The 17,765-nt window shown below is 42.0% G+C and overlaps 1 protein-coding gene across 1 annotated transcript in view; it reads left to right on the top strand.

Annotated features, from left to right (window-relative positions):
- The window catches only part of MYO1D (myosin ID), a 386,969-nt gene that overhangs the window by 285,794 nt on the left and 83,410 nt on the right, over positions 1-17,765 (top strand). The gene's annotated exons all lie outside the window — the stretch shown is intronic.

Here is a 17,765-nt window from a genome sequence, read left to right as displayed (position 1 = left end):
AAGTGGGCTACAAGAAGGAGCCCCGAAGAGTCCATATGCCCCTTTATGTAAGAACACCAAGACTGGTGTCCTTTTAATATATATAACTTTTTTTTTTTTTTTTTTTTGAGACGGAGTCTCACACTGTTGCCCGGGCTGGAGTGCAGTGGCACGATCTCGGCTCACTGCAACCTGTGCCTGCGAAGTTCACGCAATTCTCCTGCCTCCGCCTCCCAGGTAGCTGGGATTACAGGCATGCGCCACTGCGCCCAGCTAGTTTTTTGTATTTTTAGTAGAGACGGGGTTTCACTATGTTGGCCAGACTGGTCTCGAACTCCTGACCTCATGATCCGCCCACCTCAACCTCCCAAAGTGCTGGGATTACAGGCATGAGCCACCGTGCCCAGCCAATATATATAACTCTTAATATATATAACTCTCCTTTTATATATAGTTATGTATATAGTTAATCCTTGAAATTACAAAGTATGTATTAAAGACACAGACCTGGGAGTGGAATGAGATTCTCTTACAAAGGAACAAAAATTAGGATTCCCTCCATCTTCTGTACTGCAGCAGTAAATGCTAGAATCCTGTGGAGCAACATCTTTAGTCTTCTAAGGAGAAAAGGTTAGAGAGCAAAAATTATATGCCCAACCAAGTTGTCATTTGTGTTTATCAGGCAAACGAGCCTCAGAAAGCCTGCTACTGGGGCTCTTTGGAAGAGAAACAGCTATGATCCAGGAGTCAAATGCTGTCACAGTCTCCATCTCTCATCTTCACATCTCTTGTCTTACCAGCTTCACTCTCCTGTAATGGTGGCTTCCACATGGCTGGAAACTCTATATCTCCTTTTCCAGCTTTGCCACCAGTGGGAAATTAAAAGAAAGTTCCCTGGGCTATTGTCCTAAAACCCACTGTTCCCACTGACTCAATAACTGTGGCCAGAATAATGATTGTCATGGCATGGGTAAGACGCCTACCCCAGTGACAGTCACTTTGGCCAAAGAAGTGGTGTCTTCCAAGAACATGGAAGTCTCCAGGAAAACCTGAGGAAGAGCATGTTTTGGAAGAGAGCGAGGCAGAGTGGGGTGGTAGTGACTGGGGACAAAGTGTACGGGGCCAGCATTTCCCGAAAGGAGCGGAAGTGATACACGGTCTTGGGCAAGAAAAACAAATGGTATCACATTGTTTTTAATTGCAAAAACATAACAAACCATATAAAAGTTCATCAAAACAAACATGGTTAAATACGTCATGGTATTTCCATAAAATTGAGAAGCATGCAGCCATGAAAAAGACAATGACAGTCTTTCTTTATCAGGGCTCCTTAAAGTGTGGGCTCCATTCTGCATTAGAATCACCTGAAGGTGTTTTTTCCAAAAAGCAGCTCCCCGGGCCCATCCCAGGCCCTCTAAATCAGACTCTCCAGGAACCTACATTCCTCGTAAGCTACCCAGGTGATCCCTATGCTGAAGCTTGACAGCCACTGGTTTCATGAACTGACATAGAAAATGACCAGAAGGAGCACATCATGTTTTGGCATGGCCAATTTGCTGATGCCATTGTGATGAAAGCGGGTTTTTTTTTTAATGAAATCACCAAAGATTCATGTTTTTGAAATTGCTGACAAGTGCAAAAGAAACATTCCCTACTGCCCCAGTGAATACAGGTGGGGTGGAAAGAGGGCTGAGGCTCAGAGAAAAGGGGTAAAAAAGGAATGGAGAGTAGAAATGAGTGGAGGATTACAAAGAAATCACACAGAACCAGGATCCTGTTTACCACATCCAGTTGTCCTAGACAGAGCCGCCTGTCATTCCAAGCAATGGTTTTTAATTACCCTAAGAAGTTCACAGTGAGGGCCCACCTGCCCACTTCCAGCTAGGAAACCCCACCTGCGAAGAGCAGGCTTCCACATAATGAACTTAACCTATTTATATACACTCAGCCCACCTGCTATACACAAAAGAGTGCAGAGAGAAATCTTAAAAGGTTTTCAGTGTGACTAAGCTGGGAAAAATCAAACAGTGTTAAAATGTAACAGCTGTTGTGTACTGTGAGCAGTCTACTGACTTTCCATCTCTCCCTGTGCACTGTGCCCATCTGCACTGAGAAGCAGCTGCCCTTGGGCAAAGCTCACCAAGAGGATGTGCAGGGGCACAGTCGTCCTCAGCTTTACCTGCTTTGATGACAGGAGATTTTCTGGGGATTTTTGTGCAGATCAAAGATTCTTATTTGCTTTGTGACATGTTCATCATTGCCTTTTATGATGAAAGATTGAATCCAAAAATACTGGAAAACTGATCTTTTCAGCATTTCCACGGCTAGCTATTGTACCTGTAGAGTAATCATATTACTTTTTAAATGCCATAGCTCTAAACTTCACAATATATGTTAAAACAGAGAGCTTCCTGTGAGGTATTCATGTATTCACCAAATGATTAGTGAATAATACCCTGGTTCGTGCTGTCTGTTGGAATTTTTTTCTAAATTGAATGTCAGATATAACTCTTCAACTTAATGCGATTTTTAAAAAGCTCTCTTAATGTGTTTATTTCAGGTCTTAGCAGCTATACTGGAATCAGGAGTTTGTATAAGCATTATATAGTCAGTGAAGTGTTTTATCTGCGACAAACACTGTTCTGTTTTTATACCATCATTCAGCATGCATTCACTGAGCACCCACCACAGGTCAGGCTACGGGTGGTAGGAGGGATACCAAGAAGAACCCTGCAGTCCTTTCCGTTCAAACAACTCTTAATCCCATGAAAAGACAGCATGTACATTATACTGCCCAGTACGTACTATAATAAAACCATGGACAAAGGCCATGGAAACACAGGGGATAAACCAGCCCCCTTTGCCTGCCAGAGTCAGGAGATCCCTGGCAGAGCAAATGATCACCCAGTTGGGTCTTCAAGTCTTGTTGGAGGTTATCAGCTTGGGGATGAGATGAGATTTTCCCCAGAGAAGGGAGCAGAATATGCAGAAACTTGGTGGAGCTGGTACATTGGGAGAATTGGATGATTGCAGGGGACGAAAGGGGCTGTAGCAAGAAATGAGACTGGAAAAATAAGTAGAAACTTATAAAAGCCCATGCCAATGAATTTGTGTAGCAGGACGAGCCACAGACAAGAACCCCTCAGACACCGAGTTGTAGAAGGAAAGGGCTTTTTTCAGCTGACAGCATCGGCAGACTCACGTCTCCAAAAACCAAGCTTCCCGAGTGAGCAATTCCTGTCCGTTTTAAGGGCTCACAACTCTAAGGGGGCCCACGTGAGAGGGTCGTGATCGATTGAGCAAGCATCGGGTACGTGACTGGGGGCTGCGTGCACCGGTAATTAGAATGGAACAGGACAGGGATGTTCACGATGCTTTTCCATGCAATGTCTGGAATCCATAGATAACACAAGCAGTCAGGTCAGAGGCTGATCTTTAACTACCAGGCCCAGGGCACAGTGCTGGGCCATCTGCCTGTGGATTACATTTCTGCCTTTTAGTTTTTACTTCTTTCTTTGGAGGCAGAAATTAGGCATAAGACAATATGAGGGGTGGTCTCCTCCCTTATTTGAACTTTAACATATAAGTAATGGGGAGAAATAAATATAAAAATATAAAACTGCCCAACAAGACAAAGCCTGATGACACAGCTATCGCCTAGCCCGGATATGCTCAAGAATGCAAAATAATTGTTCACTTAAGGGAAGTGGGAACTTGAGGAACACTAGTTGATATGTAATACATCTGTGGGCCCCACATGCCAAAAAAGTTAATTGAACAGAGAAAGAGCTAGCAAGAGAGACGTTACAAAGGCAGATGTGAGAAAGCTCAGTAATAAAACCAGGAATCAAAAATCGTCATGGAGTAAAAACTATAACAAAATTCTTTAGCTTTTGTAGCTCCCCTGAAATTTGTTATTTTGCCACCCCTGTAGTAATTAGCAATAAAAATCCCTAGAATGAGAAGGACCTAGATTTTTGCCTTCAGGGACAGCAAGGAAGCAAGAAGTTAAAGAAGCTTCCTCCTGTTCTACAGCCATTCATAGGGGGAGAAGATTCTCAAGGGACAGTATGAATGATGGTAATGTTAAATTGGGGAGGAGGCGGAGCTTGGGTGTGGGAGCATTTATTGTTTGGTCTGTCCAGTAACCCCTTCTTCTGGGACTTTCCTCTCCCCTGTCACACTTCTGCATGGTCCGACGAGAAGCACCACATCCTTACATCACCCTACTCCCTGGCAAGAGCTGACTATAGGGCACAGGTAGTATCTGACCCAACCTGGACCGCTTTCCCTATCCCTCAAGATTTTTGGGCTTTGGATCAGAGAAGACTTATAACTCATTGACTCTCCTATGCATGGAGGCAAAACGCTTGGGAGCTGTGGCTCACCGTGTTTCCAAAGGTGAGAAGTTGGGTTCAGTAAGAGAGAACAGCATAGAGCATAGCGAACCCACGGGGAGCAGCAGGACTCAAGGTGAAGCAGGACCTGAAACATCCAAGCCCCAGGTCTGCCTCCGCAGGAGGCCGGCCACCTTGTAGCCATCAGACTATATGCCCTTTGTTGATTTTGTGTGACCTGAAACAGGCCAATTTGTCAAAATCCAGTTCACAAATGTGCACATGGTTGACACTTTTTTACTATACACTTGGATATTGTTGGGAGGATGAATTTTATTCTCTTGGTGAGGCAGTGGGGTGCCACAAGTTTTGGGGTTTTTTGTTTTTTTGTTTTTGTTTTTGTTTTTGTGTTTTCGAGACAAAGTTTTGCTCTGTCACCCAGACTGGAGTGCAGTGGTGCAATCTCGGCTCACTGCAACCTCCACCTCCTGAGTTCAAGCAATTCTCCTGCCTCAGCCTCCCAAGTAGCTAGGACTACAGGCGTGTGCCACCAAGCCCAGCTAATTTTTTAGTAGAGATGGGGTTTCACCACATTGGCCAGGCTGGTCTTAAACTCCTGGCCTCAAGAGATCCAACTGCCTCAGCTTCCCAAAGTACTGGGATTACAGGCTGAGCAACCATGCCCAGCCTTTGCCACAGTTTTTTAAATGGATTTTAAAAATTAATTCACCAGAAGTCAGTTTGCCCAATACCAATTCATGGAACTTTTAAAAATTTGTGAAGTTACCAAAAGCTAGTCTTGAAAAAAATCCTTGAATATGTCCCTTCTAACAGCTTTTTAATACATGTTCAGGGTGAAAAAAAAACTAAGGCTCTTGGGTTGGGTTAGTCTTTTTAAGTGGAGCAGAAAAAAACGGACTTCACTCAAATGTACAGGTATGCTGTTTGGAGTTTATTTTGAACGATCAGGGAAGGACATCCCTCTGTCAGATGCTTCCAAACAACTAGCAAGCACGTGTGTCTTTTATCAGGCATCGTGCTCTTAAAGGGACTCCTCCCAGATAGCAGTGCCAGATACTAGGGTTTGACTATCAGAAACAAGCAACCTACACTTCAGGTCATGCAGATCCACATTTTTCCTGAAAGATCGCTCTATACACTTTCCAACCAGCAGCTATCAAAATCCACAGATTTTAGCATTTCCTATGGGGACTTTAGCTTATCCTAAATTTTGAAATCCTCTTTGTTATTTTCCATTTGATATTTAGCTTTCTTCTATCAAATTTTCCAGATGACTAATTATCTAATTTACCAAATTTATAGATTTACCAAAAATGTGTTTCTTTTGACTTTTTATAAAGTATACAATTCAGCTAGGTGAGTTGGCAATTAATAGTTTTTGAGGATTTCTACAAAGTTCTAATTGATTGCTTTTCATTTTGTTTTCATAACAACAGTTTAAGGAATGGTCCGTTTGTTTCTGGCCCTGCTGCTGCAGCTGGAAGTAGCTGGAACAGAGGAGAGAAGGGAAGAAAGGAGAGTCTGTGCCCAGTGCATCTGGGCTGCCAATCCCACAGGGAAGGGAGGCTGAAGAGCAGAGGGAGGGGAAGACTAGGGGGCCAAGAAGGGGTAGGCTGAAGGGTGAGAGAGAGGCTGAAGACCCAAGAACCCCAGGTATTCACAGCCCCCATTGACCCTGCTAATTCGTCCAACAAAAATTGGATAAACAAAAGTCAGCCTTGTTAAATATGCAAATGTGGTAAATTTGGCAAACTAGTCATTCAGCAGATGACCTTTGGTGAATTCACCATTTGGCAAGTGACTTTTTTTTTTGGAAACGGAGTTTCACTCTTGTCACCCAGGCTGGAGTGCAGTGGTGTGATCTTGGCTCACTGCAACCTCCACCTCCCGGGTTCAAGCAATTCTTCTGCCTCTACCTCCCGAGTAGCTGGAATTACAGGTGCCTACCACCACACCTGGCTAATTTTTGTATTTTTAGTAGAGACGGGATTTCACCATGTTGGCCAGCCTGGTCTCAAACCCCAGACCTCAAGTGTTCCGCTCACCTCAGGTTCCCAAAGTGCTGGGATTACAGGTGCAAGCTGCCACCCCTGGCCTGGCAAGTTACTTTTTAATCAATGAATTGCCCTAGTTCATAACAACTTCTCCTTTTTGTTTAAGTCATTATGAATTGAGTTTCTGTCACTTGCATCCAACAGAGTCCTAACCTAATGAGTCTTGGAAAAACTAGTAACAAAAATGAGAGAGGAGCACTGCTTCTTGTTACAAGGGTACGACAAACTTGTTTAGAGAAAATGGTATCATGTTAAAGAAACTTGTTTTCATCATACCCATCAAGAAATTAGTTTTTGAAACTAAGAATAAGCATCAAGAGGGAATTTAAAGCCCAACTAGGAAAAGAGGACTGCTGGATGCTTTATTAATTCACACCTCCAGGCCAGATGACTCACATCCTGAGACACTGGAAAGCATTTTGATATGAACCCCCATTCACTCTCAGAAATCTTTGAGCAGTCATGGAGAGTGGAAAAGGGCCAAGAGACTGAAGGCAGGCAAAGGTTTTCCTTGTTGTGCAAACGTGAACACAGATGCAAAAATTATAATTATTGTTGAACCTGACACAAATTTTCAGCAAAATTCTAAAATTATCATAGTTTATACATACTTAAAGAAAAAAAGCAACAAAAGAAAGCATAAGTTCAGTGAGAAGAAATTGGGTAAAACTAACAATTTTTCTTAAACAATGACTTGAATGAAGACATACTTACAAATTTGCAAATAAGAAAAACCCAGGAAGGGGCTGGGCGCTGTGGCTCATGCCTGTAATCTCAGCACTTTGGGAGCCCAAGGCAGGCAGATCACGAGATCAGGAGATGGAGACCATCCTGGCGAACACTGTGAAACCCCATCTCTACTGAAAATACAAAAAAATTAGCCGGGCGTGGTGGCGGACGCCTATAGTCCCAGCTACTCAGGAGGCTGAGGCAGGAGAATGGCATGAAACCCGGGGGTAGAGCTTGCAGTGAGCAGAGATTGCGCCACTGCACTCCAGCCTGGGTGACAGAGCGAGACTCGTCTCAAAAAAAAAGAAAAACCCAGGAAGGTTAACTTGTATTTTGATGACAGGTTAGGATTCTAAGTCTCTTGACAGACTAGAATAATGAGAAGAAACCACACAACTATATAAATGTAAAATTCTGCCTTTGGGTTCAGAATGTCATTAGCACACACAGGGAGTAGGAAAGCCTCTGGGCCCATTCGGTCCCCAAGATGCTAAAATTTGTGATTCTTTCAGCCATAGGCGACACTAGAGTGGAGATAAGAAACCACCAGAGAAGAGAGGAAGAGATCATTCTTTCAGATTAATTTTTCCCCCTGAATTTTCTTTTTTTGTTGTTTTTTTTTTGAGACGGAGTCTCGCTCTGTCCTCCAGGCTGGAGTGCAGTGGTGCGATTTCGGCTCACTGCAAGCTCCGCCTCCCGAGTTCACGCCATTCTCCTGCCTCAGCCTCCCATGTAGCTGGGACTACAGGCGCCCGCCACCGCGCCTGGCTAATTTTTGTATTTTATGTGGAGACTCGGTTTCACCGTGTTAGCCAGGATGGTCTCAATCACCTGACCTCATGATCCGCCCGTCTCGGCCTCCAAAAGTGCTGGGATTACAGGCGTGCGCCACCGCGCCCAGCCCCCCTGTATTTTCAGAGGGCAAGGAACATAGTATTTTCTGGAGCTTAGAACACGGACAAAGGCTCAGCAAACGAATTCCTATGGTTTGCTCAGGTGTTTCCCCATGGCATGCATTCCTTACCAGATCCTCTGCAAATCCCAGACTTCTGTATTTAATGAGGAAAGGTTTGTTCGATTGAATTCAAAGACCATCCTCTAATCTTTCTTAAAAAGGTGATAGCAATTGCTTCCTTTAACTTCTCTTTTACACGTAGAGAAATTATTCCAAGCCTCCTTTTCTTCAGTATTTGAAATTGAAAGAAGTAGCCGAAATGATATTTAAGGTAAAAAAAAAAAAAAAAAATGTTTTTTGCACTTAATGTTTTTTATTTTTGGTCTTTAGCTGTGTCAAAAAAAATATGGAATATTGAATTTCCTATAATTGTTATGTATTAATTATATAACTAGAAAAAAATATTTAAACATTAATATGAGACTATTTTAGACTGCTCTTCCTTTTTTTTTGAGACAGATTCTTGCTCTGTTGCCTAGACTGGAGTGCAGTGGTGTGATCTCACCCACTGCAACCTCCGCCTCCCACATTCAAAAGATTCCCTTGCCTCAGCCTCCTGAGTAGCTGGGATTACAGGCGCCTGCTACCACACCTGGCTAATTTTTGTATTTTTAGTAGATAAAAGGTTTCGCCATGTAGGCCAGACTGGTCTCGAACTCCTGACCTCAGGTGATCCTCCCACCTCAGCCTCTGAAATTGCTGGGATTACAGGCCTGAGCTACCGCGCCTGGCCAGACTGCCCTTTCTTAAAGAACCAAAGCAACTAGTAGCCAGTAAATTCACATAACATTTCATAATGGATAATGGATAAAATCAGCTCAATCCATGCAACCATCGCTGGCAAGACAGAATCATTACTAAATGAAGCAAAGAGTTATATCTGGTCTTAGGAAGAAAGATACCAGGCCTAGAATATCGTTTACAAAATGAAAAGAATCTGAGGGTATAAGAAGAAACGAAATTTAGATATAAAATGGAAAAGGAAAGCAGCCTTACAGAATGATTCAGAGAACTCCTTGTCAGAAAAAAGGAAAAAAAAATGAGAGAACAATTTGTTAAAGAATATTATATTTCTTGCTAACCAAGACAAATGAAAACAACCCAAGCCCAGCGTAGCTAAATTATTCCATCAGAATTAGTAACTTTCCACATCTGAGGCTTTGATGCACGGAAATTCTTGGCCTTCTCTGCTTGGCATATGCTTTGAATTAACAGACCTATTAGGAATGAGTATTTGACAGGAAACAGACAATGTGGCTTCTAGTCTTAACTCTGCCACCAGCTAGCTATAGGCCTTTGAGCAGATCAACATTTTTTTGTCCCATAGTTTATCAAAAGGCAGCTCCAAATTTGTTCATTCCTTTAAAATATATATGTCTTTTTACAAGATGAAAAAGTTCTGGGGCAGGTGCTGTGGCTCATACCTGTAATTCCAGCACTTTGGTAGGCTGAGGCAGGAGGATCAGGAGTTTGAGACCGGGTTGAGTAACATGGCAAGACTCTGTCTCTTCAAAAAAATTTAAAAATTAGCAGGTCGTGGTGGCATGCACCTATAGTACCACTACTCCAGCTGCAAAGGCTGAGGCAGGCAGGAGGATCACTTGAGGCCAGGAGGTCAAGGCTGCAGTGAGCTATTCCAGCCTGGATGACAGTGTGAGACCCTGGCTCAAAAAAAAAAAAAAAAAAAGTTCTGAAGATCTATTTCACAACAGTGGCAGTGGAAATATGCTTATTACTACTGAACGGTATACTTGAAAATAGTTAAGATGGTAAAATAATAACATAAAAGTCAGTGTTGGTTGGCCAGCATCATAGAAACCAGAAAAATCTATTTCTTGAGGCTCAGTCACATATCAGACATTTTAGGCACAAGGATGCAAAGACCAACCTCCTGCCATAGGTTATTGTCTTATCAAGGGAAACAAATGTATAATGTATAATAAGTTTGTAGAAGTATAAAGAAAGTGGTTTAAAGCACAGAGGTAAAAGTACATCTTTAGACAGAAGTGAGATTTGGGGAAAATGTCATAAAAAAATAGGTAGTATTTGTTCTGGATACTAGAACAAACACAGTCCCTAAAAAGTAGGACACAGCTGGACATGGTGGCTCACGCCTGTAATCCCAGCACTTTGGGAGGCTGAGGCTGGAGGATCACTTGAGCCCAGGAGTTCGAGGCCAGCCCAGAATTGCCGCAGATGTTAGAAATCACCAATAACGACATTAAAATAATTATTATAACTGTGTTTTAACAAAAATTAAAGGTATGCAAGATATCAAAAAATACCCAAATCAGCAGGGTACGTGGCACATGCCTGTAATCCAAACACTTTGGGAGGCTGGGGCGGGCAGATCACTTGAGCCCAGGAGGCTGAGGATGCAGTGAGTCATGATTGTGCCACTGTACTCCAGCCTGGGTGACAGATCAAGACCTTGCCTCAAAAAAAAAGAAAGAACAAACGAAGAAAAATACTCAAATCAAACTTCTAGAAATGAAAACTATGATGTCTGATATTAAACTACAGTGGCTGGGAGTAACAGCACATTAGATATTACAGAAGTAAACATTGGTGAATTTAAAAACATAGCAATAGAAACTATCCAAAATGAAGCACAAAGAAAAGGTAAAATTTCAAAAAATGAATAAATCCTCAGGGAACTGTGGGATAACTTCAAGTGACCTAATATGTAAAGGAGTAGTAAGCGAACTACCCGAAGGAAGGAGGAGGACAGAAAAAATACTTGAAGAAATAATGGCTGAAATTTTTCCAAATTTGATGAAAACTATAAATCCTCAGATCCAAGAAGTCAATGAGGCCGGGCATGGTGGCTCATGCCTGTAATCCCAGCACTTTGGGAGGCTGAGGCAGGTGGATCACAAGGTCAGGAGATCGAGACCATCCTGGCTAACATGGTGAAACCCCGTCTCTACTAAAAATCCAAAAAAAAATTAGCTGGGCATGGTGGTGGGTGCCTGTAGTCCCAGCTGCTCGGGAGGCTGAGGCAGGAGAATGGCATGAACCCAGGAGGCAGAGCTTGCAATGAGTCGAGATCACACCACTGCACTCCAGCCTAGGTGACAGAGCAAGACTCCGTTTGAAAAAAAAAAAACAGTCAATGAACCCTAAGCACAAAAAAAAAAAATCATGACGAAAACTACACTAAGGCATATCGCAATCAAATTGCTCAAAGTTGGTGATAAACATTGCCAGAGGAAGAAGACACATTATATACAGAGGAATAAAGGTAAGATGACAGCAGATTTCTCGTTGGAAACAGTGCAAGTAAGAGAGCAGTAGAGAAACATCTTTTTTTTTTTTTTTTTTTTTTTTTTTTTTTTTTTTTTTTTTTGAGACGGAGTCTCGCTCTGTCGCCCAGGCTGGAGTGCAGTGGCCGGATCTCAGCTCACTGCAAGCTCCGCCTCCTGGGTTCACACCATTCTCCCGCCTCAGCCTCCCGAGTAGCTGGGACCACAGGCGCCCACCACCTCGCCCGGCTAATTTTTTGTATTTTTTAGTAGAGACGGGGTTTCACCGTGTTAGCCAGCATGGTCTCGATCTCCTGACCTCGTGATCCGCCCATCTCGGCCTCCCAAAGTGCTGGGATTACAGGCTTGAGCCACCGCGCCCGGCCGAGAAACATCTTTAAAGTACTGAAGGAAAACCCCCTCTACCTACAATTTCATACCAAGCAAAAATAGCTTTCCAAAACAAAGGTGAATTGAAAGACTTTTCAGACACAAGAAAGATAAAACAATTTATTCCCAGAAGACTCACAGTAGAAGAGGTGTTTTTTTTTTTTTTTTTTTTTTTTTCTGAGACGGAGTCTCACGCTGTCGCCCAGGCTGGAGTGCAGTGGCGCAATCTCGGCTCACTGCAAGCTCCGCCTCCTGGGTTCACGCCATTCTCCTGCCTCAGCCTCCTGAGTAGCTGGGACTACAGGCGCCCGCCACCGTGCCCGGCTAATTTTTTGTATTTTTAGTAGAGACAGGGTTTCACTGTGGTCTCGATCTCCTGACCTTGTGATCCGCCCGCCTCGGCCTCCCAAAGTGCTGGGATTACAGGCGTGAGCCACCGCGCCCGGCCGAAGAGGTGTTAAAGTCCTTCAGAAAGAATAAAAATATACCACATGGAAATAAAAATATACCACATGGAAATATAGATCTCCAAAAGTGACGGAAGAGCACTAGAAATAATAGCTACACAAGCAAATTTGTAAGATTTTTTCCTTGTTGTTTAAATCTTTTTAAAAAACAATTATCTGTTTTAAAAATAATAGTAAAAGTAACGTGGATCAATTCATGAAGAGAACATAGCAAACCTAAATATATATGGCCCTAAATGAATTTGAAAATATATAAAGCAAAAACAAACAACAAGGAAAAATGGACAAATGTCTCCATAATTGATAGAACAAGTCAATAGAAAATCAGTAAGCATATAGAAAATGTGAACACTATCAACTGAGTTGAACTGAGTTGAACTAGTTACCATTTATAAAACATTCTGCCTAACAGCATCAGAACACACATTCTTTTCAAGTGCATATTTGCCAGAATAGACCATATTCTGGGTCATGTCACAGTTACAGTAAATATTATATAAAAGCATTCAAAATCTCTGCCATAATGAAACAAAATTAGAAATCAATAGCGAAAAGATCCCTGGAAAAATTCCTAAATAATTGGGAGCCAAATAACACACTCCAAAGTAACTTATAGGTCAAAGGGGAAATTAAGAGACATTAGTATTTTGAACTTCATGAATATGAAAGCAATAACATTTCAAAATTAATGTAATGCTGCTGAAGCAATACTTTTTATAGAAAGATATAGGACAATAAAATGCTTTTCTTCTAAAATGTGTAGATTTTAAAAGAAAAGTATCATATCAGTGCCCTCAGCTTTTATGTTAAGAAACTAGAAAAAGCCAGGCCTGGTGGCTCATGCCTGTATCCCAGCAATTTGGGAGGCCAAGGCAGGTAGATTGCTTGAGTCCAGGAGTTCGAGACCAGCCTGGGCAACATGGTGAAACCCCATCTCTACTAAAAAATTACAAAAAAATCAGCCAGCCGTGGTGCCTCATGCCTGTAATCTTGGCACTTTGGGAGGAGGCTGAGGCAGCAGATCAACTGTCCAAGACAGGTCAGGAGTTCAAGACCAGCCTGGCCAACATGGTGAAACCCCATCTCTAGTAAAAAAATTAGAAAAAAATCAGTCAGCCATGGTGCCTCATATCTGTAATCTCAGCACTTTGGGAGGAGGCTGAGGCGGGCGGATCACCTGTCCAAGACAGGTCAGGAGTTCAAGACCAGCCTGGCCAATATGGTGAAACCCCATCTCTACTAAAAATACAAAAATTAGCCAAGTGTGGTGGTGCACACCTGTAGTCCCAACTACTCAGAGGCTGAGGCAAGAGAATCACTTGAAACTGGGAGCAGAGGTTGCAGTGAGCCGAGATCGCTCCACTACACTCCAGCTTGGGTGACAGAGCAAGATTCCATCTCAAAACACGCACACACACACACACACACACACACACACACACACACACGTTAGCCAGGTATGGTGGCATGCACCTGTATTCCCAGCTAGTTGGGAGGCTGAGGTGGGAGAAACACCTGAGCCCAGGAGGTTGAGGCTACAGTGAGCCAGGATCGAGCCACTGCACTCTAGCCAGGACAGCCAGAGTGAGACCCTGTCAGGAAAAAAAAAAAAAAAGAGAGAGAGGGGAATGAGGGGGAGAGAGAGAGAGAGGAAGGAAGGAAGAGAGAGAGAAAAGGAAAAGGGAGGGAGGGAGGGACTAGAAAAATAAAAGCAAATTAAACCAAAGAATGCAGAATAAAGGTCAGAACAGAAACCAATGAAATGAAAATCAGAAAAACAATAGCAAACATCAATAGTACCAAAATAAAATTGATACACATCTAGTAGGACTGATGAGGAAAAGCAGAAGACACAAATTCCCAATATCAACGTGAAAAATGTGACATCAATACAAATTCTATTGATATTAACTGCGTAACAAAAGAATGTTATACAACTTTATGCCAGTAAATTTGACGGCTTAGATTAAATAGACTCCTTGAAAGACACAAACCAGCAAAACTCACACAAGAAGAAATAGATAACCTGAATAGCTCTATGTATATTAAAGAAATTTAATTCATAGTTAAAACCTTTCTACAAGGGAAACTCCAGATCCAGATGCCTTTACTGGGGAGTTCTACTGTAGATTTAAGAAATAACACCAGTTCTACACAAACTCTTCCAGAAAATTGAAAAGGAGATAATGCTTTCCAGCTCATTCTGAGGCCAGTCTTCCCCTGATACCAAACCAAACGAAGATAATACAAGAAAAGAAAACTACAGACCAATGTCCATTAGGAGCATAGATGTAAGAATTATAAGCAAAATTTAGTGCATCCAATTCAGCATTTTATAAAATAACTAATCCAACGGTATATAAAAAGGATAATACATTGTGACCAAGTGGAATTTATCCCAGGCATGCAAGGTTGGTTTAACATCCAATAATCAATATATGAAATTCACCAAATAAACAAACTGAAAAAAAAATCATCTCAGTGGTTGTAGAAAAAGCATTTAAAATCCAACATCCATTTCTGGTAAAAAAAAAAAAAAAAAAAAAGTACATCTATGAAAAAATCTAAAGCAAATATCATATTTAATGGTGAAAGACTGAATGCTTTCCCCTTAAGATAGGATTTAACTCTATTGCATAGGATACTGGTTTGTCCATTTTGGATAATTGTATTAATTGAATAATTTATATTGCCATTTTATATTATCATGGTGGGAACAGTTTGACAGTGTTTTAAGCTAACCATATCCCTGCCACATATTCCAGCCACTCCAATCCTAGATATTTATCTAGGAGAAATGAACATATTTATCCATATAAAGACATACACAAATGTTAATATCAAATTATTTGTAATAGCCAAAAACTGGGAATAACCCAAATGTCCATTAGCATTGGAAGATGGATAAACAAACTGTATTATATCCATACAGTGAACTACTACTCGGTATTAAAAACAATGAGCTATTGATACACACTACAACATGGATGAATTTCAAAATAATTTTGCTTGGTGAAAGAAGCCAACCTGAAAAGTGTATCTGTTTATATACAACTCTGGAAAATACAAACTATAGGAGCAGGAAGCAGTTCAGTCATTGTCAGGGGTTGGAGAGTGGATAGGGAAGGGCAGGAAGTAGGAATTACAAAGCAGCACAAGAAACCTTTGGGGAGTAATGGACAGTATGAGTGCAATGATGGTTTCACAGGTATAATATATATCTCAAAACATGTCAAATTGTATACCTTAATTATGTGGACTTTATTGTATGTCAGTGATGCCTTAATAAAGCATGCCTTAATAAAAGTGACTAGAATCTGGAGTATAGGGAGGGATGTTCAGGTGAGACAGGGCCATGAATTTTGTGTAGAGGAAAACAGCACAAACAAATACATAAAGGAACTATTTGAAAATACGTTGGGCTGGACATGGTTGCTCATGCCTGTAGTCCCAGCACTTTGGGAGGCTGGAGGATCACTTGAGCCCAGCAGTTTGAGACCAGCCTGAGCAACATGGTGAGACCCTGTCTCTGCAAAAAAAATTTAAAAATTACCTGGGTATAGTGACACATACCTGTAGTCCCAGCTACTTGGGAGACTGAGGCAGGGAAGGATTGCCCAGGAGGCTGAGGCTGTAGTGAGATGTGATCATGCCGCTGCACTCTAGCCTGGGTGACAGAGCAAGACCCTATCTCAAAGAAAGAAAAAGGGAAAAGAAAAGGAAAAATAAAAAACATTGCCACTGTTCTGAAAACAGTGAGTAGTCCCATGTGGCAAGATCAGAGATTGTGTTGAGGGGAGTGGCAGGAACTACCAGAAAGGTATGTAGATATGACCAGATTGTCAAGGAACTTGAAGGGAATGTAAATGAGTCTGAAGTTATGCCAAAGCAGGAGGAAGTCACCAAGGAAACATGTAGAGTGAAAAGAGGGGCCAGGATGGACCCCTAGGCAACTCCTACATGTAATAAATGGGAGGCCAAATGGTAGGAGGAGACTTAGGGGAAGTGTTCTCCCAGAAAGAAGACAGCAAGGTCAGATGCCTCCACATTAAAGGAGGCCTACCCCTAGAGCAGTCCATTTGATTTGGTGACCTTTGAAAGCACCTTTGGTAAAAGCATTGAGGGTAAAAGCCAAATTGCATGCTAAAATTAATAAAAAGATTAAATGGAAGTATTATCTGATCTTTAGAATATTATCTCTTTCTATTACAAATTCTGTCATTTCAAACTCAAAAGCTTAATTTTTCATACTGTACAAGTTCAAGAAACCCAGTTCCGAGGATCTGTTCTGTAGGTGAGAACCTGAAAATCTAATTGTAGGTATGTCCTAAACTCGGCCAGCTAATGCTGATTCCCAGATGAGCAGGGTTCTGAAGTTATTATTCTGCTATCAGGTGAAAGTAGTAACCTTACAAATGTGGGTGTATGATCCTGAGAAGACAGGGTATAGTTTCCTAACCTTATACACATAGGAAATCTGATATGCCAGGCCCCTCGCGGCCACTGCCTACGTGACCCTGTATGATTTGATGGCAAGTTATTGGACCTCTCATATGGGTTGAATAAAAGAACTTAGGACCATTAACAAAGGGAAATATTTTTACCACATAATTTATGTATATGAGGTTTCAAAGCCATATTCTGCTACCCTCTTATATACAGTTTGTGCCAGCCATCTCTTATGTTTTATAAACCTGGGCATTCTAATAGCTACCTCTAAGGTCTCTTTGAAATGTTTCTGAGGCCCGGGCGCGGTGGCTCACACCTGTAATCCCAGCCCTTTGGGAGGCCGAGATGGGCGGATCATGATGTCAGGAGATCAAGACTATCCTGGCTAACACGGTGAAACCCTGTCTCTACTAAAAATAGAAAAAAATTAGCCAGGCATGGTGGCAGGCACCTGTAGTCCCAGCTACTTGAGAGACTGAGGCAGGAGAATGGCATGAACCCGGGAGGCGGAGCTTGCAGTGAGCCGAGATCGTGCCACTGCACTCCAGCCTGGGTGACAGAGCAAGACTCTGTCTCAAAAGAAAAAAAAAAAAAAAAAAAATATATATATATATATATATATATATATATATATATATATATATATATATGTTTCTGAATCTTTAAAGTTCTGTCTGTTGGATTCTTACTTAGGCTCTATTTTCAACTCTTACTAGTGAAAGCTAAATCACATTCATTTTTTTGTGACTAGACTATGAGTCTTTAGTAAATAAACTCAGTACTGCTGTTAGTTAAATGATAGCCATCTGTTCAGAAGAGCAGGCCGGGCGCGGTGGCTCAACCCTGTAATCCCAGCACTTTGGGAGGCCGAGGCGGGTGGATCACGAGGTCAGGAGATCGAGACCATCCTGGCTAACATGGTGAAACCCCGTCTCTACTAAAAATACAAAAAAACTAGCCGGGCGTGGTGGCGGGCGCCTGTAGTCCCAGCTACTCGGAGGCTGAGGCAGGAGAATGGCGTAAACCCGGGAGGCGGAGCTTGCAGTGAGCCGAGATCGCGCCACTGCACTCCAGCCTGGGTGACACAGCGAGACTCCGTCTCAAAAAAAAAAAAAAAAAAAAAAAAAAAATAAAACAAA

This window comes from Theropithecus gelada, chromosome 16 (assembly GCF_003255815.1).
Source record: "Theropithecus gelada isolate Dixy chromosome 16, Tgel_1.0, whole genome shotgun sequence".
NCBI classification, from domain to species: Eukaryota; Metazoa; Chordata; class Mammalia; order Primates; family Cercopithecidae; genus Theropithecus; species Theropithecus gelada.
This window is presented reverse-complemented; position numbering and strand designations above follow the sequence as displayed.